At 39.5% G+C, this 27,867-nt stretch overlaps 1 pseudogene; it reads right to left on the minus strand.

The window, feature by feature from the left end:
• On the minus strand, nt 1-27,842 carry LOC122654318 (annotated as a pseudogene).
• Nucleotides 27,843-27,867: the final 25 nt, after the last annotated feature.

A 27,867-nucleotide genomic window follows, 5' to 3' on the forward strand; every position in this document is an offset into this window, starting at 1 on the left:
TCAGATCAATGGGTGATCGAGCATGGGTAGGAATCCATGGCTAAGGCTAGCAAGCCAAACTCTCTCTATGTCGAGCATGGTATCCCCAGCCTTCCAGCGCATGCACAATTCCAGCTACACGCCACGCACTCATCACTCGCCTCGGCAGCCAATTCTGTTGATCAAATCCATGTACATACATATATGCAAACACTTATAGAACTGGTAATGATCTTTTACTTAATATAATAATAGAGAGAAATCTTAAATTAGCAAAGTAACCTCCAATTAAGTTGGAATCTAATTAATTAATTAATTACCTCACAAGAGTATACATTTTGGAGAGCCTTGGGGATGAGCATGGCTGGAGTAGTATAGTAAATACAATCCTTATTGCGCACCGCCTTCTTTGGAGGAAACTGTGAGCATGGAATGAAATGTGTCCCTTCCGGTGCTCTTCTTTGTTCTTTCTCGCTCAGCTCTCCATCTCCGACCAGCCACACCTATACTATTATTATTATTATTATTAAGACATTCATTTCCTCCAATAGTAATTAATAGTTTCTTAATTAATCCTCAATTCAAAAGAGAGACAAAATAGCGATCAATACTGATTGTTTTACCTTCTGGGTATAACTGGTAGAGATGAGCAAGTTAATCCACAACTCTGTAGGGATTCGTAAATTAAGCTTATCATAATTATCCTTGCACACCACAGCTACCTGTTTCCACCACTCTAGCATTGTTAGAGACTTGTTATACATAAAATTGAGTTGACAAAGTAAAACATGTCTAAAGTCCCCACCGATACGAGTCCGGATTAGATCTCTACCCACATGGGGTGCCACCCAACATGGATCTCATCGTCCATGGTGTGTGGAACCCATCTTTGACGTGTCTACATCATATGAACGATGAGATCTATGGGTTGACACCCCATGTGGAGAGCTGATCCCTACCCCACCCATACCCTCACCCAAATAACAATAATTTATTATTAATTAGAATTTCAAGGGATTAATGAATTGAGTTTACTTATCAATATTGTACCTGGATTCCTCTTTGACATAAATTCTTGGCAATAGCTCAAACAACCTTAGACATGTTTCCTCTGAGAAGCACTTGTTTTGTTCCTTTGGGAATGCTGTGAAGCACCACGGCAACAGCTAAGCTGCTTCCATCTACGATTCTTATCTTAAGATTTGGGTGCTTCTGGAGATAAAGTTCACCATTTCCATTAAATTGCTCTCCCAGTTAATCACCATGTATTTGTTTAATGTTTCGGCATAAACTTCGAAGTTGAAAAGTTTTCCATTGTTGTTTTTCAATGGAAACAGCGAATGAAAATTTTTTCCAACATATAAAATTTTACACCAAAACAAACGAAGGCTTCAATGGAAATACAAAAACTTAAGAATGCTTTAAGGGGAAAGTTTTCATACACGGCTGTGTATATGAGAGGGTCTCTGACAAAGAATTGGAAAAGTCATAAATCCCCACCCATTAATTAATGTCTCGACCGTGTATGAAAACTTGTCCCATGTTGAGGATTTTAATCTTCCAAAATGTTTTGCCTAATCCAAACACATATATACCATCACCCTAATGTATGAAGTACAAACTTGCTTGATTTAGAAGACCTAAACTCAAAACTTTAACACCTTCATTCTCGGCCTCAAAAGTAGCTCTTTCAATCAAACTGTTGATCGAATCCTTTTGGCTCGACGAGGAATACTGCGAGGCAAAGCTCAACCTGTCATTAGAAAACAAAAGCAACAAATAGGGGCAAGAAAAAAGGGGAAAAGCTAGAGAGTCTTACATGGAAACTAAATCTTGGGATTGCCCATGTTTGCAGCTTGAGTTTATCAAATATGTTCCTCTCCACTGTAATGGTAGAACCAAATATGGATGTGAACAACATGAACCCATAGCGAATCGGCCATAACATCGATAAGTACCATCTGGAGCTGTAAGGCTCAGATGCGAGCGAGGCAATGGCCGGTGGTAGATGATAGAAGGACTGAAGTGTTGTTGAATGAATCAGGTGTACTACATCTGGTGTCTCTTTCCTTCCTTTGTGTGAATCTTCATACAATTTGTCGGTGGACTTGTTCATGGTTCCATATATGTAATCATAGAGAGGCATGAAGAGGGAGTAGTTGGTTCGAAATTGCGTATGATGAAGAGAATGAAACCTGTTTATATTTGGTACATTTTATGAAGCATTCAAAAGCATGTCTATCCACTTTTTGTTGGATTTTGCTTATCAAAGTCTAAATTAAGGACATAACTATGGCTGAAAGGTGGCAGTACGTACGGATAAATAAGTTTGACAATGGGTTTTTCAACTAATAACCGTCGATTTAATTCAATCAAATCTTAGCCATTGAGCTATTTACCTGAGACCGGTTGCGACCATAATCTCTCTCTCTCTATTAAACTAGAATGCTGTAGATGTTATTATTTTCATATTAAAACAGTATTACAGAGAGGTATTTATAATGTTAGAGGAGCCCACAGCCTAGGATCTCAATAACCGTAGAAAACTCAAAGTCCTAAATTGAGAAGAAGTGTGATTGAAAAGGGTTCTAATTAGAAGGATTCCTAATAATAGAAGGTATGTTATGTTGGCTTGGCATGCAAGTCGTGAACAGATAATATTTTCTTATTAAATTGACGCTCAACAAGAGCTTGAAATTTCTTGAAAATAGAGAACACGTCGGATTTGAGTTTAAGAGGATAAAACCAAATAAATTTACTAAAATCATCCACAAAAATTATGTAATAACGATGTCCAGTAGAAGATAAAGTGGGGGAGGGACCCCAAACATCATTGAAAATCAAGTCTAATGGAGAAGAACTACGAGTGGCTGTTTCTCGAAGAGGTAGACGACACGATTTGCCCATCTGGCAGGCAGGACATAAGTGTGGAGACTTAGAAAGACTTTCACCATGTAGCATCAGACGGAGGACACGATCATGAGGGTGACCAAGGCGATGATGCCAACGAGCATAGGATGACTGAGCAGCAAAATTGACAGAGGGAGACAGTGAAGGAGCTAACAGCAGAGAGTAGAGACCATTGTTACTCATTCCCAAAAGAAACATGCGCTTGGACATCGAATCCTTGACAAAAAAATGAGAAGCATGAAATTCAAAAAGACATTATTATTAGTGGCAAATTTCTAAACAGAAAGTAAAGAATTAGTTAAGAGGGGAACATGCAATACATTGGATAACTTAAGAGAACGGGAAGGAGTAGATACAGAAGAAATTCCAACATGACAAATAGGAAGAGAATTACCGTTGCCGACCATGAGAGAGTTAGTACCTGTATATGGTTCATAATTGGAGAATGCCTGAAGATCAGGTGTGGAATGATGAGACGCTCCTATATCAAGTATCCAATTGGTTATTGGGACGGGTGGATAGGTGGGTGATGGGAAAGGGTGTGACGGATAAGATGGGAAGGGAGAGTGTGGAGTGTTTGGGTGATTAGGGAGGTTGGTTGGCATGGAGTAATAGGCAGTATGGGGGAAGGGAGGGCGCTGATTTGGAGATGGAGAAGGTGGTGTGGGGGTAGGGAGAAGGGGTTGGCTGGATGGGTGTCCGATACCCTGCTATTGATAGAAACATGTGGCTGCTTGATGATTCGTACGACGGCAGATAGTACACGGGCTGTGTGCAAAAGCATTGGAGCGATCGAAGTCGCTAGGTCCAGTAGGAGCACCGCGGCCACCCCCACCACCACGACCACGTCCTTGAGGAAAGGAGGTTCCACAGCTGGAGTAGTTGGAGGAGGCACCACGGGCTTGTTGCTGAGCAATATTGGTGCTGGCATTAATAAAAGGATCAATGATGGCTTGATGAGATGCCAAGAGATACTCATGACTGAGAAGTAAGCTGTGAAGTTCCGTGTATGGAACCAGGGTAGTTTGCGCCATTAAAGTAGGGACAATCGCCTGAAACTCATCACGAAGAGAGTAGAAAATATGAATATTAAAATCTTCTTGGGGAAGGGGTTTACCCGCTGCCGTAAGTTCATCGGAAAGAGCCTTGGCTCACTGTAGAAATTTTGTAATGGATTCATCAGGCTTGTGTTGGAGATTCTGTAGAGCGACATTAAGAGATAAAAGGCATGGTGTAGAGGAGGAGCTGAAACTGTTAAGGTTTAGGGTTTAAGCATATGGTTGCTTAAAGCATTACACCCTGAGTATCTAGTTTGGAATACCCAGACTGCTGCCTCCAGCTAGTATTTATAGGAAAACTAGGGTTTAGGTCAGATGGGCTAATAACTAGGTTGCCCCTCACAACCTGAGTATTAATACAAGTAGGATTATATTAGAACATATGAAGGGATATTACATAAATACCCTTACAATCTCCTCCTATGTTCTATATATATCCACCACAAATGTATAGAAAACCATTGGTCAATCAGTAATTGAATCAATATAAATTGAATATCAATAATCTAATAATCAAGTAAGTAAACTTCAAAAAATAAACTAGGGTTTTAGGTCAAAACTAAACCCAACAATAAATCCGAAGTTCCACATGCAGGTGACTAAACCAAAAGATAAAGAAAAGTCCTTGCAATCTATGTGACTTTACTCATCAAGTAAGTCATCCTCATCGATATCTAGATTCAACCGTTCTCCTCCATCTTCATCATTCTCTGTAATTTATCAAATATGAATTTCATAAGATAATATGAATTCAATCATTTGTACAATAGTATCTAGTTCAACAATAAGAACTTAGTACATTCCATATATGGCTGAAGGTTAATAAAAAAAATAATAAGCATCATTATCAAGTTTCTTTACAAGAACTCGATCCTATATAGTCTCTATCGCAAGGACCATACCATGTTTCTATTTGGAATACTGTGTTCGTCATATCAGTCATAGATTTATGTTGTATCATCAAATTTGGAATGGTACACCATACTATGAAAGACATGTCATCAAATTTGGAATGACATAAAGACTAGCATAATATCATTGAAACATATCAGACATTTTTCATATTCTTTTGTGGAATAACAAAGTAAGAAAACTTCACATGAAAATTTGCTACACCATCACATTTGGAATGGTCTCACAAACCCCCATACTTAGTAACCTGACTAAGTTATCTGAAACATGTAAACTGTCCCGAATGCTTACGAAGGCTAGATGAGATTCGAATAATTCAAAATAATACTGGGTTAGGTTAAGACCTGACTAAATGGTCTTTAATCCCATCTCTCTCGTAGATTTGAATGTTCGATCTTTGTTTAATTCCTTTGTAAGGGCATCTGCCATATTATCCTTTGATCTTACATCAATCAAAGTGATAATCCCTTATTCTGATCGATAATTCAGGATGACCTATTTCAGCCTGATGTGTCTTCTCTTACCATTAAAGAGTGAGTTATTCATTATTGTCTTTATTGCTTGATTATCACAAAAAATAGATATAGGGTTTAACTTAAAACTCCTCAATGGAATATCCATGATTAGATCTTTTATCCACTCTGCTTCATCTTCTGCAGAAGCTAGAGCATAAAGTTTCGATTCCATAGATGACAGAGTAATACCAGTCTGTCTCTTGGATTTTCATGCTATAGCTGCTCCTCCTAGTGTAAATACATAACCACTGGTAGATCTACTGTCTCCCAAATCTGAGCACCAAGATGCATCAGAATATCCTTCCAAAGTTGGAGGATGTCCAATATAACATAGAGCATAACATAGAGTACCCTTAAGATATCTCATCAGCCTCGTTAAGATATCCCAATGCTATTTTCCAGGATTACTAGTGAAACGACTCAGCATGCCTACCGTAAAGGCTATGTCTGGCCTAGTGCAACTCATTGCATACATGAGACTATCAATCAGTTTAGAATATTCTAACTGATTCACGATGTCACCTGTGTTAGGTTTTAACCATTTGTTATAATCATAGGGTGTCTCAATCGGTTTACAATCACTGTATCCCCAATTAGAAAGTAGCCTCTCAATGTAATGAGACTGACTAAAGGTGATCCCTTGCTTACTGAAGTTTACTCTCATTCCAAGAATGGTGCCTACCACACCAAGATCTTTCATGTCAAATTCTTTGGACAAGGTTTCTTTAATGTCTCTCATTATAGAGAAATAAAAACCTAGAATCAACATGTCGTCTATATACAAGCAAATAATTGCGACCTTGTTTGACTCATACAAAAAATAAAGGCACTTATCCGAGTTGCTGGTTTGAAAACCAAGGCTCTTTACTGTCTTGTCAAACTTCTCATGCCATAATTTAGGTACTTATTTAAGACCATAGAGAGATTTGTTTAATTTACAAACTCTTTTTTCAGAACCTTCCATGACAAACCCTTCAGGTTGGTTCATGTAGATTTCTTCTATTAGGTCTCCATTAAGGAAAACCCTTTTTACATTCATTTGATGCACAACATAGTGCTTAATAGATGCTATAGTAAGAAGAATTCTTATTATTACCAAATGGCAAACCGGAGAGCAGATGTCAAAATAGATGCTATGGCAAGAAGAATTCTTATTGTTGCCAAATGGCAAATCGGAGAGCAGATGTCAAAATAATCTATCCCTCTCACTTGGATATAGCCATTAGCTACTAACCGTGTTGTTTTAGTTGTTTTTTGTTCCTTTTGTTTTTGTTCAGCCCTTCTTAATACAAGGATCCTTTAGCAAAAAAATCGTGCTTTATACCTGGCTATGGACCTATCCGGATTAAGTTTCTTCTTCAGTACCCACTTACACCCTATTGTCTTGGCCCCTTTAGGCAGATCAACAAGGTGCCAGGTTTCATTCTGCATTAAATAGCTCATTTTCTCATCAATGGCTTCTTTCCATAGTAGTGAGTCCCTAGATCTCATCGCTTCCTTATAAGTGGACGGATCTGCCTCTAGATGGTAGGTCACAAAATCCTCACCAAAATTCTTGGGTACTCTATCTCTAGTAGATACTTTTCTAGATTCTGATTCAGTAACCATTGTGGGTTGAATGTCAGAAACAATTGGTTCAGTATCCATGGGTGATTCTATAACTGTAGACACTGATTTTTATTACCCCCTAATTGGCGATGATGACAACGGGACATGGACAATGGACGACTCACTCTCCTCTTTCTAGATCCAAGATACCCGACCCATAAGACCAAGAACCATACTAAGCATAAAATGACCCATTTAAGGCCTAAAAATAAGAAAATATAGCACTGCGGCCCCACGGCGCCGTGGACTCCTTCCCACGACGCCGTAGACCCCTTCCCACGGCACCGTGGGGATGTGTATCGGATTGCCATGGCGCCATGAGAGGGTGTGACATCAGCTTGTGATGTCACACACGGCGCCGTGGAGAGGGGATCCCTCCCTATAAATAAGAGGGTCCCCCTCCCTCATTTTCTAAGGAATTTTGGGTAGAGAGACCCTCCCCAAGTGATTTCCACCCTCTTTGTCTCAAGTTTTTTTACCCTCTTTTCTCTCCTTTCTCTTATGAGAGTGTGAGTGAGTGAAATTTTCTTGGTCATGGATAGATCCTTCGATTATCCCTTTGAGCATAGAGCACTCCTGCTCCTAGGCATTGTTATCCGTCAGTGCACGGATAACCATCAAAACCCCTTTATTTCAGACGTTATTTTGTCTGTCTTCTCCTCTCTAAATCATTTGAAAGAGCCGTTATTCTGTCTAGAAAGAATCAGCATCAGTCCATTCGTCTATCTCCCCTGAGCCAGGGGAATACAACCATACAGGTATAATTACTGCATTCTTGTTGATTCAATGTAGTCCTTTCATATTTCATCCTTTTAGTCCGTATTTCTCATATATGTAATGTAATTTATTATGTTTTAGTTCAATTCATAGCATCTGAATGTAGTTTATAATATCCCCCATCCCCGTAATAAAAGAGAAAGAACATTCATCTTTATGTAGCATCTAATACAGAGAGACCGTCTTCAGCCGGGCGAGGTGGGTGCCTAACACCTTCCCACACTCATAACCTGACCCCTTACCTGAACCTTTGGTCAGATTATATGGAGTCATGTAGCCCGATTCCGTTCACAATGGATAGGGCTACACTTAATGGGTCCTAGACCCTAACCCTAGGTGGCAACTTCACATTATATTAGTATATTTTAATGCATGATCCTAATCCCCCATTTATCAATATTATACATTAACAATATTATCTATTATCCATCCATATATATATATCAAACCCATGTCGCCCATAAGGCTGAGGAACCCTCGTCCCGAGGACCACGGTACTTACAGTGGCGACTTCACTACGGATGTGAGTGGACAAACGTCCACCCGAGGTCAAACTTTCTAAATAGGTGCTATCAATAAATGACAGAATGTTCTCTCCAAACTTTTATGTAAAAAATAAAAAACAAAAATAATTAAAAAAAATAATATATATATATACAAAATAAAAAAAATGTACAAAACAAAATACAAAAAAAAATAATAATAATAAATAAATACCATAATATGTTTGTCTTGGCTAACCCTTGTGTGTACTAACCGCATCATGCATAGTGCTCGAAGTGAAATCAAACAACGAGGGTACTCCCTGTCGTGCCTTTACCCCCGGGGGGGTGAGGCACGTCATACTCTGAGATCGGATGATAGCCGCTTCCTGTACCACTTTCTTGCATACACACACTGCATGGGAACCCCTCTTACCCTCGTAGTTAGTCGTTGGACCCCATGAGGAGTCATGGGTAATTCGCGGTGAAGCTACAACCCTTGATATTTACTATACGAGTTTAGAATCACTAGCGAGGGTATTTACTAGTGTGCTATGGGGTGCTTTAGCCACCCAAAAAAGGCATTAGCTTGATTGCTCTGAGACTATGTGACCTACTCTCTAGGTATATTAAAAGAACCACGTGCCCGCAATTTGCGACCACGAGCGATAGGTATATCGATTCTGTCAAGGGTGACCTTGTTCTATCCTATTAAGCCTACCCATTACATGCATCATGTAGAAAAATAGACCATATATGATTAGGGTGTGACACAAATTAACCATTGTTAGCTGTAAGAAAGACCGAGTTTAAGGTTGCTTGATGATTAATCTGGCCTCAATACGAGGCGCCGCCCAAAGTAAGGAATCCCATAGTCCCGTGATAGTCCCTCGAAGAAAGATGGGAGCCTACTCCCATATGATGGATTCCCACATGTCCCTTGAAAATGGGGCACCTCGTATTGATTCAAGATATAATCATCAGGAACCTGAAACTCGGCTTTCTTCTTTGTTTGTTATTTTTCTTTTTTAAGAAATGTTTGGGCGACGATGGCATTTGAAGTATGGTCTGAGAGAACTTCTACAATATTAGAAGCTCCAATGACGACTTCGATTACTTGAGCCAAATAAAATACAAAAAAAAAAATGATAAAAATAAAATACCAAAAAAATGATAAAAATAAAATACAAAAAAAATGTTTAAAATAAAAAAAATATTTTACATACTCAAGTAAATTCCTTGTGACCTGAAATAATTCTCTCTGACTTATGTAAAGCACAATTCACATCAAAAGACTTCCTGTTACCCGCGTGAGCCCATTATGACAATAGGCTAACCCAAATTGGTCTGATCCAATCCAGAGGTGTTCAGGACTTCCCCTTCTCCACCCAACATCGTGAGGTACAGCTCGATCAGGCTTTCCCGGATAGAATCACCATGGATTCGTTAGGCAATGATCCACCGAAAGTACGGTTAGGTCGACAAATGGACCAATTATAGGTTGAGGTGGCAGAGATGAAGCAATTTATGGTGCAAATCTTACAAACAGTACGAGACATGTCCCAAGGAGGCACAATACCTACTTTCAGGGAGCCAGAGCATGCTCAGCCTATGACTCGCAGAGTAGTCTCGACAGTGCCTAAGGTACCCACCAGGATTATGATGGAGGAAGAAGATGCCGTGATCAACGTAACTCAGGAGTATCCTGAGACTGAAAGGGAGCGTATGATGAGGGAGAAAGTTGCATAGCTTGAAATTACTGTCAAGGACACGGTTCATGAGGAGCCTGAAGATAACTTGGTGTTCTTCCCTGAAGGAAAGATACCCGAAGACTTCAAATGGAAATTGGATAAATTTGATGGTTCAGGTGATCCTAAAGCTCACCTCAAAATCTTTGCTACAGTGGCTAAATCTTGGGGCCTCACAAAAAATCAAATGGGGCAGACTTTTCTGTACTAGCTTGCTGGACCTGCTTTACGATGGTTGACACAATTAGATCAGGCACAGACTTAGACTTGGTCAACAGTGGTGCAAGCCTTTACAAAGCGATACTCATACAACACTGAAGTAGATGTCACACGGAAAGAGTTGGAGACCCTAAGGCAAGACCCTACTGAAGGGTTCTACAATTTCATTATGAGGTTTAGAGAGAAGGCCGTAAAGATGTGGAATCGCCCAACAGAAGCAGAACAGGTGGAGATGATCCTGTAGAATCTGTACACGGAATATCACGATTGCTTTTGACTTTTGAAGAGCTAATGGTCGTAGGGAAGCTTATTGAAGACAAACTGTTCAGAAAGGCATATGGCCAGTATAGCCACACAATGCAATATCAGAGCCAAAATTTGGAGGCGAATATGAAAAATTCAAGACAACGTGAGTTCACCGAATTGGGTGTGGCTAGGTCTCTTGCATATGCTGAATTGAAGAAACTGGGACTTTTGGGCACGGTTCTTCCGTGATCGGTCAAGGATCCTCCACCATTTTGGTATGACCCAGATCAATACTGTGACTATCACACCCAAGAGGGGCACCCCACTGATGAATGCATTGCACTCGGGCATGCTATCCAAGACCTGTTGGAAGCAGGAAAATTCAAGCTAGGGGCAAAACAACAGTCTGTTAATTAGACAATCAATGCCCTCAAAGAAGATTTAGAAGGGTTTGATCCCACTTCCTTGATCTAAGCTTTGTTGGTTCCTTTAAAAGAGGTAGTGACAGGTCAAAAGTCTTCATCAATGATGGTCGCCCAGGATGTTCATGAATCCTCTCTTCCTTCAACAACTGATATGACTAAGCTGAATGGGTTTGAAGGCCATGAAGAGATCAAGGAAAAAGAGGTTTTGGCAGGATTGCAATATCGGATTGACCTTTTACCTTTCCATCTCCAAGAACAGATCATGCATCAGGTCTTACAATCAAGGAGTGAAGATTGCCTGAATTTGTTTCATGAAATTACTCTCCTCAACCGTGGAAATGACAACCTCCGAGGACTTTCTGTCCATCCAGATTATCCTTTCTTCAATATTTTTGGGATAAGAGACCTCTACCAGTAGTCTACTGAAGCCCTTTGTTTCCTTTTGTATCTTTGCGAAAGGTACGTGGTAGCATTCAGCTTCCATGTTCCAGAATTGTTGACCTATATGAGCCAAGACGAATTGCATCCAGAATTTGTTCCCCCTCGGTCAAACATAATGAAATTCCTTCTTCGGTTTTAGACATGCACGGACTCAATGGCTCTTGCAATTTTTCAGTTGTGCAAAATGGAATGTCCTCTATACCTTCCACAATCCTTATTGGATACAAGAGTCGCGAGAAGAACCAAATGCGAATCTGATCATACGTCAACCTCACTACACCTTTCATTTTAGTACAGCATTCAATTTGGTGGATTTCTTTAATAGAGGATATAGAAAGGGTGATTGGGAGAAGATAAGGAATTATTTGTGTGAGATTAATGGAGCCCCTAAGGAGCAGATTCCTCCAGGATTATGGGAAAATCCTTTTGATGCTACCACCAATTTTAAAAGAGAAAACTTCTTTTACATTGCCAGCCTGCAAAGTGGTAGAATCGTCGAAGAAGGTTTTTCGTATTCCTCCGATTGAACAGGGGCAGACACTGATTGAGGACATCACTATAGCCCGAAGGCGTTAAACTACAGTCATTAACTTGATGAGTATTAGTTTCGTTGGCCGACTTAAAATGGATTCAATACCCAACTCTAGTTAGAGGGGCATTTTTTTATATAGTACAAACTGCACAATCCCATGACAAAGTAGTGACAGTACTTCACTCTTGTGTAGACAAGATCACACTGAAGCATCAGCGGGTCTGCATCCCTTAGGTCTTTAGGTCTTTTCATTCAGTCAAATTTTCTTCTGTAAACTTGTCCACTGTGTTTTCCACAGTTATCAATGAATATATTTCTTTCCCATTTCTCCAATCCCTTTCTTTTTTTAATTCATCCAAGGAGCAGTTTGTGATGATTTCATAACTGTTGGTATAAAAAAAAAAAAAAACTGCTACCCATTTTTCCAATGTCAAAGTCTTAATGGTCAAAGATCTTGAGCTTTCCATACATCTGATCCCCTTCTAGCAAGCCAGAAGCCTGGATGAATATTTCATCTCATAAAGCCTGTTAAGGGAGGCCCCCTTTGGCCGCTAGTCATCTCAAATAAACCCTGAGACAGCAAAATCTGCTAGTCCCCCAGTTGTGCCGTAGTCGTTCCTTTTTTAAAAAAAAAAAAAAAAACTCACTTTAGCCCACTCACATCTCATTATCCATATGTCCTCTTGCTGATCAAGATGTCCCATTGGCTTCTAGGGTCTAACTGGAAGAGGTCTCTCGGTGAAGTAAGATGTCACAAGGGCAATACGTTTTCGAAGGATGCAAAAAAAAAAAAAAAAAGAGAGTGGCTCCGTCTCCACAATCGAAATTGGGCCAATCTCAAAAAGAAAAAAATGAGAGTTCAAAATAAAAGAGCAAAAAAAAAAAAGAGTTAAAAAAAAAAAGAAAAAGGTTCAAAAAAAAAAAAATGACAGCCAAAAGAAAAAGAGTGAAAAAAAAGAAAAAAAAGAGAAGAGTGGATACATTGGCTCAAGGCATTATAAATAATTGGGAGCACTTAGACCATGGGGCAAAAATAGTCACTTTTCCTTCGGAGACAATATTGTCAAAATTATGAGGGTTAAAATTACCAAAGTCTTCAATTGAGACACGAGAGGGATTGCCAAACTTCATGATTACATTATTAAAAAAGAATAAATTCCCCAACAAGCTCAGTTACCAGAATCTTGGTAAAGTTTTGGGAGTAGAAGTGTCGAGTCATGGTTAGACCCTAGGGGCACATTTGAGCCTTTACCATCCTTTGGAACCCTGTCTTAAGCCCCATTACAACCTAGTAAAGCCCTCTCGGGCCAAATGGTGATGAGACTCTCATCCATAGCTTCGAGCTCACCCGGCAATGATGAAACTTAATCATCAAGGCTTTGACATTAAGGCATCTTTGTCCTGAACTACGTTCGACCTGATCCCTATTTGGGGTACGTAGGCAACTTGATGAAGTGTTAATCAAGTTCGGTCCTCCCACATATACAGTTTTCCATTCGTCCATGTACAACTTTTCATTTTTACTCACTTGCATCATATCTATCATATTTCTACTTTTTCCCCTTTCCCACTAGTATCCCTCTCTCTTTGATGCGATCCGATGATGTGAAGAAAAAGAAACACGTCTACCAAGATCATGAAGATTTCTGAAGAGATGATTAGGGGATTAAATGTCAGCAGCATTGTACTCACCCTCTTAACCAGTATGACGACCAGAAGAATTAACTTGTCACTGAGGCAATCTTTATCCAAGATAAGAAGGACAAAGGAGCATAAGGAAAAAGGATTTGTTTCCTTAGGGCAATCCACTAGGCAAGAGCATGTGAATTTAAAGTTGCATGTTGTCCATGAGGATCGACTCCCAATCATGAAGAGTCTCAGCCTAAAAGACAAAATGATCGTACAAACAGAGAAGGATGATACTGTCTGGGATAAACTGCCATGACTCTCCATGAAGAGAGGAAAGAATGACCTATCCACCCATCTTGTTCATACACATTCTCTCAATTTATCCCTTTGATTCGCTTTGTCAAAAATTCACCCCACACCCGTTCGATGTTGGATAAGCGATGTTTGACGAGTCTACGTGTGTAACGGGATGAGAATAATATGTCTATATGGAATTGTGCATTACTAGGTCAGAATGTGAATAACCATAAGTTTTCAAAATAAATTTCTCTCACAAATAAAATTGTTTCTTAAAAAAAAAAATTAAAAAAAAAGGGGTTTGAGTGAATCTCAGATTTCCCTGCCAAAGTTTTTTTTTGGTAACATATAACTGTGCACTAAGCTTTTGTGAAGGACAAGTGTTGTGCAACACAAAAATGGAGAATATTTGGTAAGTGTCTATGGTTGTATGTGATTATTTTTCACTTGCTTGTATTTGTGTCATAAACATTTGCATAGAATTGATTACTTGCATAGGGTTGTGTTTTCTTTTTTGCATGACATAATTTGCATTAGAACTGTGATTCCCTTTGCATACTAAAAATAAAAAAATATATATAAAAATATGAAAAATTGTTTGCATAAGATTGTTTTTTTTGTTGCATTTTGGATCATAATGCAACTACCTGAGTTTTAATGGTAGACTTCCTTTCCATTGTCATCATGGATACTGCACATGCATAGGATTGCATTTTCCTGACCAATGCTTTGATCATATACCATCTGAATTCTTATTTCCGTTGCACTCGCGTGCAACCTACTCAACCAATCATGACAGAATTTGTATACAGTCTGGGCTCTGATCATTTAGTTCCATCGGACCCTCGTACTTCCTGCACTCACGTGCAGTTGGACTATCTGATCACTGTTGAATTCATGTACAACTCGATCTTTAATGATTTGGTCCCATGTACAGTTTGACCAAGTCCTTAACCTCTTCTATACTCATGTGCATTTGGTTGTTTGGATCACTGTTAGTTTGATCTTTCGGTTATACCATATTCACGTATGGTTCCACACTCTTGTGCAATTTGATCCTTTTGATCCTTGCTATACTCGTTTATAGTTCGATTACCATTTGAATCTTCTGGTCCCAGCTGTACTCATGTACAAATTGATTGAACCTTTAACCCTATTAAACCCTGCTATGCTTGTGTATAGCTTGATCATTCATTGACTTTTTCGATCCCACTATACTCACGTATAGTTTGATCACTCTGTGACCTTTCTGATCCTTGCTATATTCATGTATAGTTTGATCATCTCATTAACCTTTCAATCTCTGTTGTACTCGTGTACGGATTGATCCATCATTTGATCCTTCTCGTACTCGCATACAAGTTAATTGTTGAACTTTCTGACCTTCACTCTACTTGCATGTATAGTTCAATAATACCATAAATCTTCAGTCTCTATTGTACTCGTGTGCAAATTGACCCATCATTCGATCCTCATTGTACTCGTTCACAAGATTGATCCAGTATCTGATCCCCCTTGCACTCGTGTGCAAGTTAATCATTGACATTTCTAATCCTCGCTATACTCATGTGTAGTTCAATCATCCCATAATTCTTCGATCTCATTGTACTCGCGTACAAGATTGATCCATTATATGATCCTCCTTGTACTCGTGTACAAATTAATCATTCAACTTTCTGATCCTCACTATACTCGCGTGTAGTTCGATCATCTCATGAATCTTCAGTCTCTATTGTATTCATGTGCAAATTGACCCATCATTTGATCCTCACTGTACTCATGTACAATATTGATCCATTATCTGATCCTCTTTGTACTCAGGTACAAATTAATCATTGAACTTTTTGATCCTCCCTATACTCGCGTGTAGTTCAATCAATCTATAAATCTTTCGGTCTCCATTGTACTCGAGTACAGATTGACCCATCATCCTGATCCTCTTTGTACTCGTGTACAAGATTGATCCATTATTTGATTTTCCTTGTACTCGTGTACAAGTTAATCATTAACATTTTTTATCTTCACTATAGTTGTGTGTAGTTCGATCATCCAGTGAATCTTTGGTCTCCATTGTACTCATGTACAGATTGACCCATCATCCTGATCCTCTTTGTACTCGTGTACAAGATTGATCCATTATCTGATTTTCCTTGTACTCGTGTATAAGTTAATCATTAACATTTTTTGATCTTCACTATACTCGTGTGTAGATCGATCATCTCGTGAATCTTCAGTCTCCATTGTACTCATGACAAATTGATCCATCATTTGATCCTCATTGTACGCGTGTACAAGATTGATCCATTATCTGATCCTCCTTATACTCATGTACAAATTAATCATTGAACTTTTTGATCCTCTCTATACTCACGTGTAGTTCGATCATCCCATTAATCTTTCGGGCTCCATTGTACTCATGTACAAATCGATCCTTTTTAGTCTAAACCCATGGGCAATTTATCATCCAAATCATTTATTTATCTGGCAACTACCGAACTCATGAATGGTCTGATCGTCGTGATCTCTTGGCCACTTCTGCACTTGCGCATAATTTTATCATCCAACCACTGTCAAAACTCGTGAATGGCTCATTTCCCAGTAAGCATTTCAGATGAGACCTGTCCCTCACTGAAACTATGTCTTTCCCTCGAAACAACTGGAGTGTGTCGTTCCACAGGTTAATCAGATCGACTATAAGTACGTCATACCATTGTCTTAGATTGACTGAAGAATGGCTTTCCACGTGCCATCATCGACAGAATGATGTCTATACCATGCGAACACCTTCTCTACACCACAATACTTCTTCGGCTTTAGGAGGGTCTTACCCTGTAGAACAAAGAAAGAAAAAAGCCCTAAATGTTGAGGAAAAGTCCTCATACATAAACTCCAATCATCTATCATGAATCATACTAACTCTTGTTCAAGATGTTAGCGCCAAGATCAGTCGAGTCCTCTTGCTCCCAACCAAGATCAATCAAGTCCTCATGCTTTCAAGATCAAATGAATTCTTTCAAGATCAATCAATCAAGTCCTCTTACTTTCAAGATCAAATGAATTCTTTCAAGATCAATCAATCAAGTCCTCTTGCTTTCAAGATCAAATGAATTCTTTCAAGACCAATCAATCAAGTCCTCTTGCTTTCAAGATCAATCGAGTCCTCTTGCTCCCAATCAAGATCAATTGAGTTCTCTTGCTCCTAACCAAGATCAGTCGAGTCCTCTTACTCCCAATCAAGATCAATTGATTCATCTTGCTCCCAATCAAGATCAATCGAGTCCTCTTACTCCCAACCAAGATCAATCGAGTCGTCTTACTCCTAACTAAGATCAATCAAGTCCTCTTGCTCCCAATCAAGATCAATCGAGTCATCTTGCTCCCAATCAAGATCAATCGAGTCCTCTTGCTCCCAACCAAGATCAATCGAGTCCTCTTGCTCCTAACTAAGATCAATCGAGTCCTCTGGCTCCCAATCAAGATCAATCGAGTCCTCTTGCTCCCAACCAAGATTAATCAAGTCCTCTTGATTTCAAGATCAATCGAGTCCTCTTGCTCCCAATCAAGATCAATTGGTTTATCAAAAGATTTCATTACAATTAACCGCCTGTTTGGCAGCTCTGGTTGAGTGGTGTCTTATCTAGATCTTTGGTCGAGCGGTGCCTTATCACCCTCAAATTTGATCTTTGAGCCGAGTAGTGCCTTATCTAGATCTTCGGTTAAGTGGTGCCTTATCACCCTCAAAATTCTATCCCTAGTGGAGCCCCTCATATTTGATCTTTTGGCCGAGTGGTGCCTTATCTAGATCTTCGGGCCAAGTGGTGCCTTATCTTGATCTAGGGGCTGAGTGATGCCTTAGCTAGATCTTTGGACCGAGTGATGCCTTATCTTGATCTATGGGCCGAGTGGTGCCTTATCTAGATCTTCGATCGAGCGGTGCCTTATCACCCTCAAAATTTGATTGAGCAATGCTCACAAGATAGAGATTTGGTTTTTTTGAGTTTTTCTTTTAAGGATTATCAAAAAATTTCATCGTGATTAACCGTCTGTTTTTAGAAACTCTGTCGCCTTTGAGCAAAGCGTCAGCAGTACATGCTCTTGGTGATAAAATTAGTCGATCTTTTATCTTTTTCCTTCGGCTATTGGCACAGGCCTCGGCCAAAGTGGGGAAAACTGTAGACACTGATTTTTGTCACCCCCTAATTGACGATGATGACAACGGGAGATGGATGATGGACGATGCACTCTCCCTCTTTCTAGACCCAAGATACCTTACCCATTAAACCAAGAACCATACTGAGCATAAAATGACCCATTTTAGGCCCAAAAACAAGAAAAAATGGCACTGCGCCCCCACGGCACCGTGGACTCCATCCCACAGTATCGTAGACCCCTTCCCACGGCACCGTGGGGATGTGTACCGGATTACCACGACGCCATGAGAGGGTGTGACATCAGCTTGCTGACGTCACACACGACGCCGTGGAAAAGTCCCCCACGGTGTCGTGGACATCTCCACGGTGCCGTGGAGGACTTATCTGGCCAGGAGAGAGAGGGGATCCCTCCCTATAAATAGGAGGGTCCCCCTCCCTCATTTTCTAAGGAATTTTGGGTAGAGAGACCCTCCCCAAGTGATTTCCACCCTCTTTGTCTCATTTTTTTCCCTCTTTTCTCTCCTTTCTCTTATGAGAGTGTGAGTGAGTGAAATTTTCTTGGTCGTGGATAGATCCTTCGATTATCCCTTCGAGCATAGAGCACTCCTGCTCCAAGGTGTTATTATCCGTCAGTGCACGGATAACCATCAAAACCCCTTTATTTCAGACATTATTTTGTCTGTCTTCTCCTCTCCAAATCCTTTGAAAGAGCCGTTACTCTGCCCAGAAAGAATCGGCGTCAGTCCATTCGTCTATCTCCCCTGAGCCAGGGGAATACAACCATACAGGTATAATTACTGCATTATTGTTGATTCAATGTAGTCCTTTTGTATTTCATCATTTTAGTCCATATTTCTCATATATGTAATGTAGTTTATTATGTTTTAGATCAATTCATAGCATCTGAATGTAGTTCATAATATCCCCCATCCCCGTAATAAAAGAGAGAGAACACTCGTCTTTATGTAGCATCTAATACAGAGAGACCGGCTTCGGCCGGGCGAGGTGGGCCTAACACCTTCCCACACTCGTAACCTGACCCCTCACCTGAACCTTTGGTCAGACCATATGGAGTCATGTAGCCCAATTCCATTTACAACGGATAGGGCTACACTTAATCGATCCTAGGCCCTAACCCAAGGTGGCGACTTCACATTATATTAGCATATTTTAGTGCATGATCCTAATCCCCCATTTATCAATATTATAAATTGATAATATTATCTATTATCCATCCATATATATATATCAAACCCATGTCACCCATAAGGCTGAGGAACCCTCGTCCCGAGGACCACGGTACTTATAGCAACCATTTCTGTCAGACCAGGCAAGGTTAGGCCTTTATCTCTGAGGAATTTATCTTCAAAGAATATAGCATCCCTAGATTCTATCACCACATTGATTGATAGATCCAAAATCGGTCTGCAGCACTATCTTCTGCACAACCTAGATACACACAAGTGTTTGTTCTAGTTCCCACCTTAGGTCTTCTAGGGTCTTGTATCCTAACATAAGCTATACAGCCCCAAACCTTAAGAGTGTCATATCTACCTGGATGGTTATGCCATAGTTCATAAGGTGTAGAAGTCAGTTTTGAATGTGGTAGTCTATTTAGAATGTGATTTGCAGTCAACACTGCTTCTCCCCAATAGCAGGAGGGCATGATAGCTGTTAATGACATAGAGTTTAACATCTCTGTTAACGTCCTGTTCTTTCTTTCAGCTATGCCATTTGATTGAGGTGAGTAAGGAGTAGTAGTTTCAAGGATTATGCTCGCAGAGGCACAGAATTCTTTGAACTCTGTCAATTTGTATTCTCCTCCCCTATCACTTCTAAAGCTTTTAATTTTCAAGTTCAACTGATTTTCTACCCTATTCTTGAAAATTTTAAAATTTTCAAATGCTTCAACTTTAGATTTTAACAGGTATAAATGACAATATCTAAAAAAATTGTCTATAAATGTTATCAAATACTTTCAACCTCTTCTAGTTGTATAGCTTTTAAAGTCACAAATGTCAAAATGTATAAGTTCAAGAAGTTGAGTGCTCCTAGAAATCGATCTGAAAGGTTTTCTAGTTATTTTGGTTTGAGCACACACTTTACATCTGTTAAATCTAATTGAAGTGTTTAATGATAAATTATGAGTTTTAGCTAATTTGAGCATTTTTTTATAGTTCAAATGTCCTAACCTACAGTGTAGTATTTTGGGATCAAGTGAAATATGGTTAACCTGATTTATTGTCTTATTAGCTAAATTCAACCTAAACATACCATTCAAATTGTAGGCACATCCAAAATAAAAAGAGTTAACAGACAATATTACTCTACTACTGCTAAAAGTAATAGACATGCCAGCATCAAGCAAAATTCCAATTGAAATTAAATTCTTTTCAAAACCAGAAAAGATTTTAACATTTTTCAAAATTAATATTTTACCTGATGAAAGAACCAGGTTCGCTGTCCCTTGTTGAATCACTTCCATGACGTCTCCATTTGCAACAGTGACAGTCTCTGCTACTTGAACAACATCAGTGAGCAGGTTCTTGCTGTTGCAAACATGACAAGTCGCTCCAGAGTCTAACCACCAATCTTAAGATGTACTGGCCAACCCCTTACCCTTGCTAACCACAAAGTTACTAGGTTCAGTCTTGTCCACCAACATGTGAACTTCCTTCTGTGGTGTGTCAGTGCTCCCTTTCTTAGGACCTCTACACTCAGATGCATAGTGACCCCACTTTTCACAGTTGCGGCACTTGCCCTTCTTTTTAAAGTTAGTCTTTTTGGCCTCCAACTGTTGGGGTTCTTTCTTTAGTGGCTTGGACTACCTAGAATTTTTCTTGGATTGTGAAACTAAATTGGCAGATGTCTGTTGTTGTTTCACCAACTCCAAGTTGTTCCTGGCTCTGTTCTCATCTTCGATTCTAATGAACCGTTTGAGATCATCCAGCCCCACTTGTGTTTTCTTCCTATGCATCTCAGTTTTAAAAGAATGCCAGGTAGAGGGTAACTTAAAAATAATTGCACCCACTAAGAATGCATCAACAACAGGGATATTTTCTTGGTTCAGTTTTGTTCTCAAGTTCTCAAAGTCTGTTACTTGAGGAAGTATTTTCTTGTCTTCTTAAAACTTGAAATCCATAAACTTGTCAACCAAGTGAGTCTTTGATAGGTCCTCCTCCTTTTTGAATTGGGCTTCTAAGTTTTCCCAAATCTCTTTTGTAGTCTCATATTTACTTTAGGTCTCTGCCAGCTTATCTGACAAGTAGTTCAATAGGTAGTCTTTGCAAAAGTCCTCATCACTTATCCATTAGGCTTCAGTTAGGTCCGCACAATCAGAAAAACTATTTACCGCAGTGTAGAAAATATTGAGGTACTTCAATCCAAACTGAGTCCTCCTTTTTCAAGAACTGAACTCAGAGCCACTAAAGCTTTCCAATTTGTTCATCTCAATTGGAACAACATGTTTCTCCATTGTTATGTGATTTGTTTATATGCCCAAGTAAAATTCAAATAAAAATAAATACTTCAAGGAATAATCACACCTGAGATGGAGAACCCTGGATTTAGACGACGGAGAAAAAGATAGCGACGGTGCAGCGACGTTGACACTCGTGATGTATACACTAGTGTGGGCTGTTGGCTGCTGGCGCGTGTGTTGGCTGCTGGCGTGTGTGTTGGCTGCTTACGGGTAGTGGCCGAACCCAAATAAACAAAAAGGAATTTCTGCCAACGATCTCTGTTTTGTCTTTTTGTTTTTTTTAAATTAGCAATCAAATCAGAATGACATTAATTACTTTTCAAATCAAAGCATTGATTGTTTTGACTTTCTTTTTTTTTTTTGTTTCAACAAGTAAAATTTTGCTTTCTCCAAACGTACTCTGATTTGCTTTCCTTTTTTTTTTTTCTTTTCTTCAATAACAATCAAATCAAAGTACTCAAAAATTAAAGCTTACGGACAAAAAAGGTTTCGGCTGACAGCAATTCCTGCAAACTTCTGTCGCACGATCGTGACAACTTCTTTTGGTTTAAAATAATCAAGGAAAACTTAGATTAAACATTTGCAGATGGCCACGTCCGAAGCAGATTCCAAATCAGAGGTGTGCGAACAAACCAGAGTAATTCTACAGATGTGTTTCAAAAGCTGCAGCCGATTGAAGAGAAACCGAAGCCGAACGTTGATCTCAAAAGAAAAACGATCAACCAGACCAAAACCGATTGGAGAAAAATCACCGAAGTTGATCGCACGAACAAGGAGAGGAAAATAAAAGTCACTAATGCTTTAAGAAGTTGATCTCTGGTCACTAAGCCCAGAGATCCTTACTAGTTTCTTTTCCAACGGCAAGAGGCAAAGCCTCATCCGAGAGAGATGAGATCATCAAACTCATAATAGCGAAATCCTGCTCATCCCATGCTTCAGCGGCAGCAGCTTCTGTTGGCCTGAGTTTGGTGCCGCTAACATAACCGAAGTAGCCCTGACCTTTAAGATAAGGAGTAACCTAAGTTTTCCAGTACACATAATTTTTAGAAGACAGCTTGATGGAGAGAATGTGATGAAAACCAGGGAGCCCGGACTGAGGAGGAGGAGGCGCCATTGACGGGAGAAGGCACTACTCGTTGGAGTAGAAGAGAGAAAAAAATAAAAAATAAAAAGAAGAAAATGACTATGAGTGTTCAATGGAGCTTCATGCTCTTGATACCATATTAAACTAGAATGTTGTAGATGTTTTATTTTCATATTAAAACAGTATTACAGAGAGGTATTTATAATGTTAGAGGAACCCACAGCCTAGGATCTCAATAACCGTAGAAAACTCAAAATCCTAAACTGAGAAGAAGTGTGATTGAAAAGGGTTCTAATTAGAAGGATTCCTAATAGAAGGTATGTTATGTTGGCTTGGGGTGCAAGTCGTGGATAGATAGGGATCTCGTCTATTACTCTCTCTCTCTCCCCTCTCGCCTCTCCATCCCCACCCCATCCTGCCCTCTCCCTTCTACCACCCCCGCAGCCCCCTTCCTGATGGTTTCGATAGGGAAGACGACATTGTAGGATTTGGAGTAAGCATCCAAAGCGCACTAGAATCCTCATCCTTGTTCTCCTCTTCTTCGTCTATACTTTCTTCTGTACTATCGTTTCTTCCTATCTCCTCATTAAATTGTTCTCCTTACGGTTGGTTGCACTTGGATTACTGTGTGATTCCTGATAGAAGGAGGAGAAAAATTATTGTTCCTTGTATTGTGGAAAGGGACGAGGACAAAAGATGAATAGAAAGGCGTACACTGTACGATTGAGTGATTAGTTCCAGAATCAATTCCAGTACCAACCATTTCCAAATAAGGTCGGCCCTCAGGTTTTCGGCGAGTAAGTTGATTCCGGTCAGCAATCATTTTAACTATTCTTTCAACATATTCGTTGATAATTCTGTATTTGGCTTTGATCGATCCCAATAGGGCAGTAAGTAATGTAGATTGGATTTACCTTTGGAAACCATTTTATTGTAAGCGTAGAACAAATCTACCACTAAAGTCTCTATATTGGTTTCAATTAATCCATAGACCTGGAGGAAATTTTGGAACAGATGAATCTCTAAAGCTACTACTTCTGTCCTGCCATCTCGACAATCCATTCTCAGCTGCAATACTTACTCTTCTAATTTCTCTGTTCCTGTCTCTTCTTATCTCGTCATTAAATTAATCACAGAAACCCATCAATCTCACCATCTCATAACATTCCCCTGCAAAGACATCTCCTGCCAAATTTCAGCCATGATTCCCTGGATTTCCAGCCAAGACCACCACAGTCTGCAGATTTCAATAAGACTGAAGGAAAAATTTCTGCTCATCTTCTCCTTCCACTAGACCTTGACTTGGGTCTCTCTCTCTCTCTCTCTCTCTCCACTCTTCTGCGTAATCCCATCTAATTTTTGGTTTGTTACTCCTCGCGACCACCATGACACTAGTTTTGCAAGTAATTGATTGAGAATAAGTTGAGCAAAAGTTTCTCGTTTCAGTCAACTATCTCTACAACAGGAAACGTTATATTCGATGGGTGTCATCTTTGCAGAGTCATCGTCCCCTTCTTCTCAGGTAACGTCACTCTGTTCTACTCATACTCTGTGAGGCAGCATATTGTGGATCTTTATCCCCTTAGGTTCGCTGATTGGTATAGTTGTGCGATTCCTCTCATAGGGGGCTGAAATGACCATTCTATCCCCTAATCGAACACACTATCCAGGTGGGGTCCATCCCCTTTTATTAGAAGCACTAGGGAACTGTACCGAACAGGGGAACCGCAAGTGATAAAAATTCACATGTTGTTACCGTAACAGTCGGGAACCAGTTTCTATGAAAATTTAATCGATGGAGTAGCTTAACCTCTTGCTAAATCTTCGGCTACGCTTGAAGACCGTGAGAATTAGGTGGAAATTCATACGTCTTGCTATTACCCACCCCATAACTATTACTCAAAGTAATGACACATCTTTGGAATTGGACCGGGAAGCCGACATGAATAAACGATTGGTGGACCATCTTTTAAAACACTGGTAAATGATCATCTGCACACTGTATACAGTGTACGGATTCTTTAACAGACCCACTCACAAAAACCATGGTCCCATTCTCTCTCCACCAAAACCCTCTATTTATATATATTCGTAACCCTCTCCCTAAATACAATTCAGTCCACAAGAAGTTTGTATGGATGGGCCCTAATACATGAATTGATATTGAATAGATGATTAGTAAATAAATGAAGTGTATAACTACTCAATACTAATGCGATGGGCCCTAATACCATGAGATCCTCATTAATGGAACTGTCATCAAAATTAAGGGGGTTCGGGGACAGAGACGTGAGTCATTGTTGAGATTTTGCTGCATTAATTGCCATATTCATTGGTATGTGGACCTAGACTTGCTTTGGCGGTTTGGCATGGCTTGTTAAATGCATGCCTAAGGCTGTGCTCAATGGATCCAATCCTCTTACCCATATTGGTGCTCGGCATGCATCCTCTAACCCGAGTCCTCCACCCAAGATCCACCACCGCTATGTGCCCTGGTAGGTTGAGCAAAAAAATAATTTTTTTAGCCAATTTACTTCGTTCTTGTCAAGTCCCTGAGACATTATCTGACATTATCCGCTCTTATAAGGAATGATGCCAATGAGAAGAAATTCTTTAGGATGTAAATCCATCGATTCTTTATCATAATTCGAATATAATCTCGATCTCTTTTACTCCAAAACAGAAACCCATTGATTTCAACTGGTGATGGTTGGGAGATTTGGGAAAAGTGTCAGATTACACATAGACTACATACGGACACAAGAATTGAAGGTGTTATCCACCCAATTTGTCCAGTAAGATTGGGTTGGCAAAGTATTAATGAATGCAAATTACATGATGAAACTGTATTTAGAAGCATGTTTATAAAATTGCTTCAAATGTGGAGTCTTTTTTTTTTTTTTGGGTAAAGATCAGCAACGTATGACATATAATGAAAAAAAAGATGTTACAAGAATGACTAGAGAGACACCAAAAAGAGGATAATAGAAGATAATAATTTACATAAAATAATAACCAATTATAAATGTACCGTTATGATAACATATTTTAATACTAAAGGGATTTATTCTTGGATAAAACACACCCAATTGTGAAGTTTGAATTAATTAAAAAATCCTTACCAAAAAAAAAAGATTAATTCAAAAATCTAACCGATCAAGTCGACTAGGAGCATTTTTTATCATTTTCCTAAAACCTTTCAATTTGAGGAGAGTGACGCATTGTTTTTCAATATCTATTTCATCATCACCTGGCCTGATAGTCTCTACAGTTACAAAATAGGTGTGTGTCTAAACAAGGCTAGCCGACGTGGAATTTTGGAAGTCTTTTGAGGCCAACACCATGCCCATTAATTAGGCATGCAATCACGCTCCAATAGAAGTATGACATGTGACCACCGTGTTTCGTACATGTGGGAGGGCGTGAAAATATATTTATGCTACTGTTTGAGTGTAAACCACAAACTCATTTATTGCTAGCTTTCACCTGGTCCTGTTAAGGGAGCCCCAAAAGTAAAATCCAGTTTTAGTGAATAATGAGATCAAAAAGCTATGTTTATTATGAATCCCAACAAAAATTGTTGGGATATTAGTCCCACGTCAATTACTAACAAGCCCTTTAGCCCCCTTATATATCTGGGAGTCCCTCTACCTAACAGTTTGAACTTTTTGGATGGAAATTTTATATGGTATTCGAGTGGGTTTTCATTGTATCCACGTTTGCACAGTACAGGCCATCACACGTGCAAGGGAGTGTTGGGAGATTAGTCCCACGTTGGTTACTAACAAGCCCTATAGCCCCCTTATGTACCTGGGACTCATTCCACCTAACAGTTTGAACTTTTTGGATGGAAACTTTATTTCGTATTAGAGTGGGTTTTCACTGTATCCACGTGTCCATAATACAAATGGCTACACGTGCGGGGGAGTGTTGGGAGATTAGTCCTACATCAGCAACTAACAAGCCCATCGTATCCACATTTCCATAGTGCAAACTGCCACACGTGCAGAGTGTTGGGAGATTACTCCCACATCGGCAACTAACAAGTCCTATAGCACGGCCCCTTATATACCTGGGAGTCCCTCCACCTAGCAGTAAATAAATAAAGGGAAAGAGAACGCCACCCGGTCATGTCAAACACATTACCCCTATGCCGTAACACAGGGGTGCGTTAAATGACCACTGCAACCCCTGGAACCCTAGAAAGTACGTAAAATGGATGTAAACTGAAAATATACATGATAAAAAAACAACTATAGAACTTAGGAAAGGAGCTTTGAAAACTTACGATGGAGTATACATAAGGTACTTGACAAAAGGAAAGATGCTGAACACCCACTTTGGAAACAACTCAAAGTTGCAATGACCCATGTAGTTCATAAAATCTATGTAAGTTATATAACCCACGATCACTCCCACAGAGGCAGTTTCAGTGAATAACATTGTCAAAATGGGGATTGCAAACAGTAGAAAATAAACCACTTCCTCAGCAAATGGATGAATAACAGCTGCCACCAAAATTAACATCAAAGATTAATTTAAATCAGTATAAATGCATGAAGTAGCAGTGAAATATACTTACAAATTATAAGAGATCGAGAATTAAGAAACAGTGGCTGTGGGTTAATTAATTACCTGTGATGGGCTCAGTAACAATAGATGAATGATGGTGTGAATGGTAACGAGAATAAAGGAAATGATGGTGCAAAGCTCTGTGAAACCAATAATACAGGAATTCCACTGGACCCATGTGGAGAAGAATGGTAAGAACAAGACCATTCCACTTCCACAATGGCATTCTAGCACTTCCGGGAAGATACATAACTACAACGTAGGTTAGAATGCCACTCAGAATGACTTGGTCATCCCTGCAATTTATTTCTCATCAAATCAATCGAATGAGAAAGACAAGAGGAAAGTTAGCCAAAAATAATAATGAAAGAAAATGACAACTCATCATCACCCACCAGTTTCTTTCTCTATCCACTTGTTCGAATTCAATGCCTTTGTCTACTATCCTGTGTTTGGATTTGGAAGTTTGGTAACGAGCTAAGCTTATCCATAGTTGGCTGTGAAGCAATCTCCACAGCAAGATTGGTAAGATGAACAAGACTGTTATGTCCCTCTCTCTCTCTTCTTTGGTCACAAATGAACATACACTATGTACCAGCCCGGGCACCAAAACCACATACTTCATTTCAAACACAACAAACCCTCATTAGAACAACAAGAAGAAGATGATGAAATGTGGAGGAATATATGAAAAATAGTAGTAGTAGTAGTAGTACCTTCATGTTTCCAAGCTTTTGCCATGGCCAGTCAGTCAGGAGACCTGGTTTGGATGCCATTTCTTTTGTTCTACCTTAATCTCTC

The sequence above is a fragment of the Telopea speciosissima genome, chromosome 1 (genome assembly GCF_018873765.1).
Source record: "Telopea speciosissima isolate NSW1024214 ecotype Mountain lineage chromosome 1, Tspe_v1, whole genome shotgun sequence".
Lineage (NCBI taxonomy): Eukaryota > Viridiplantae > Streptophyta > Magnoliopsida > Proteales > Proteaceae > Telopea > Telopea speciosissima.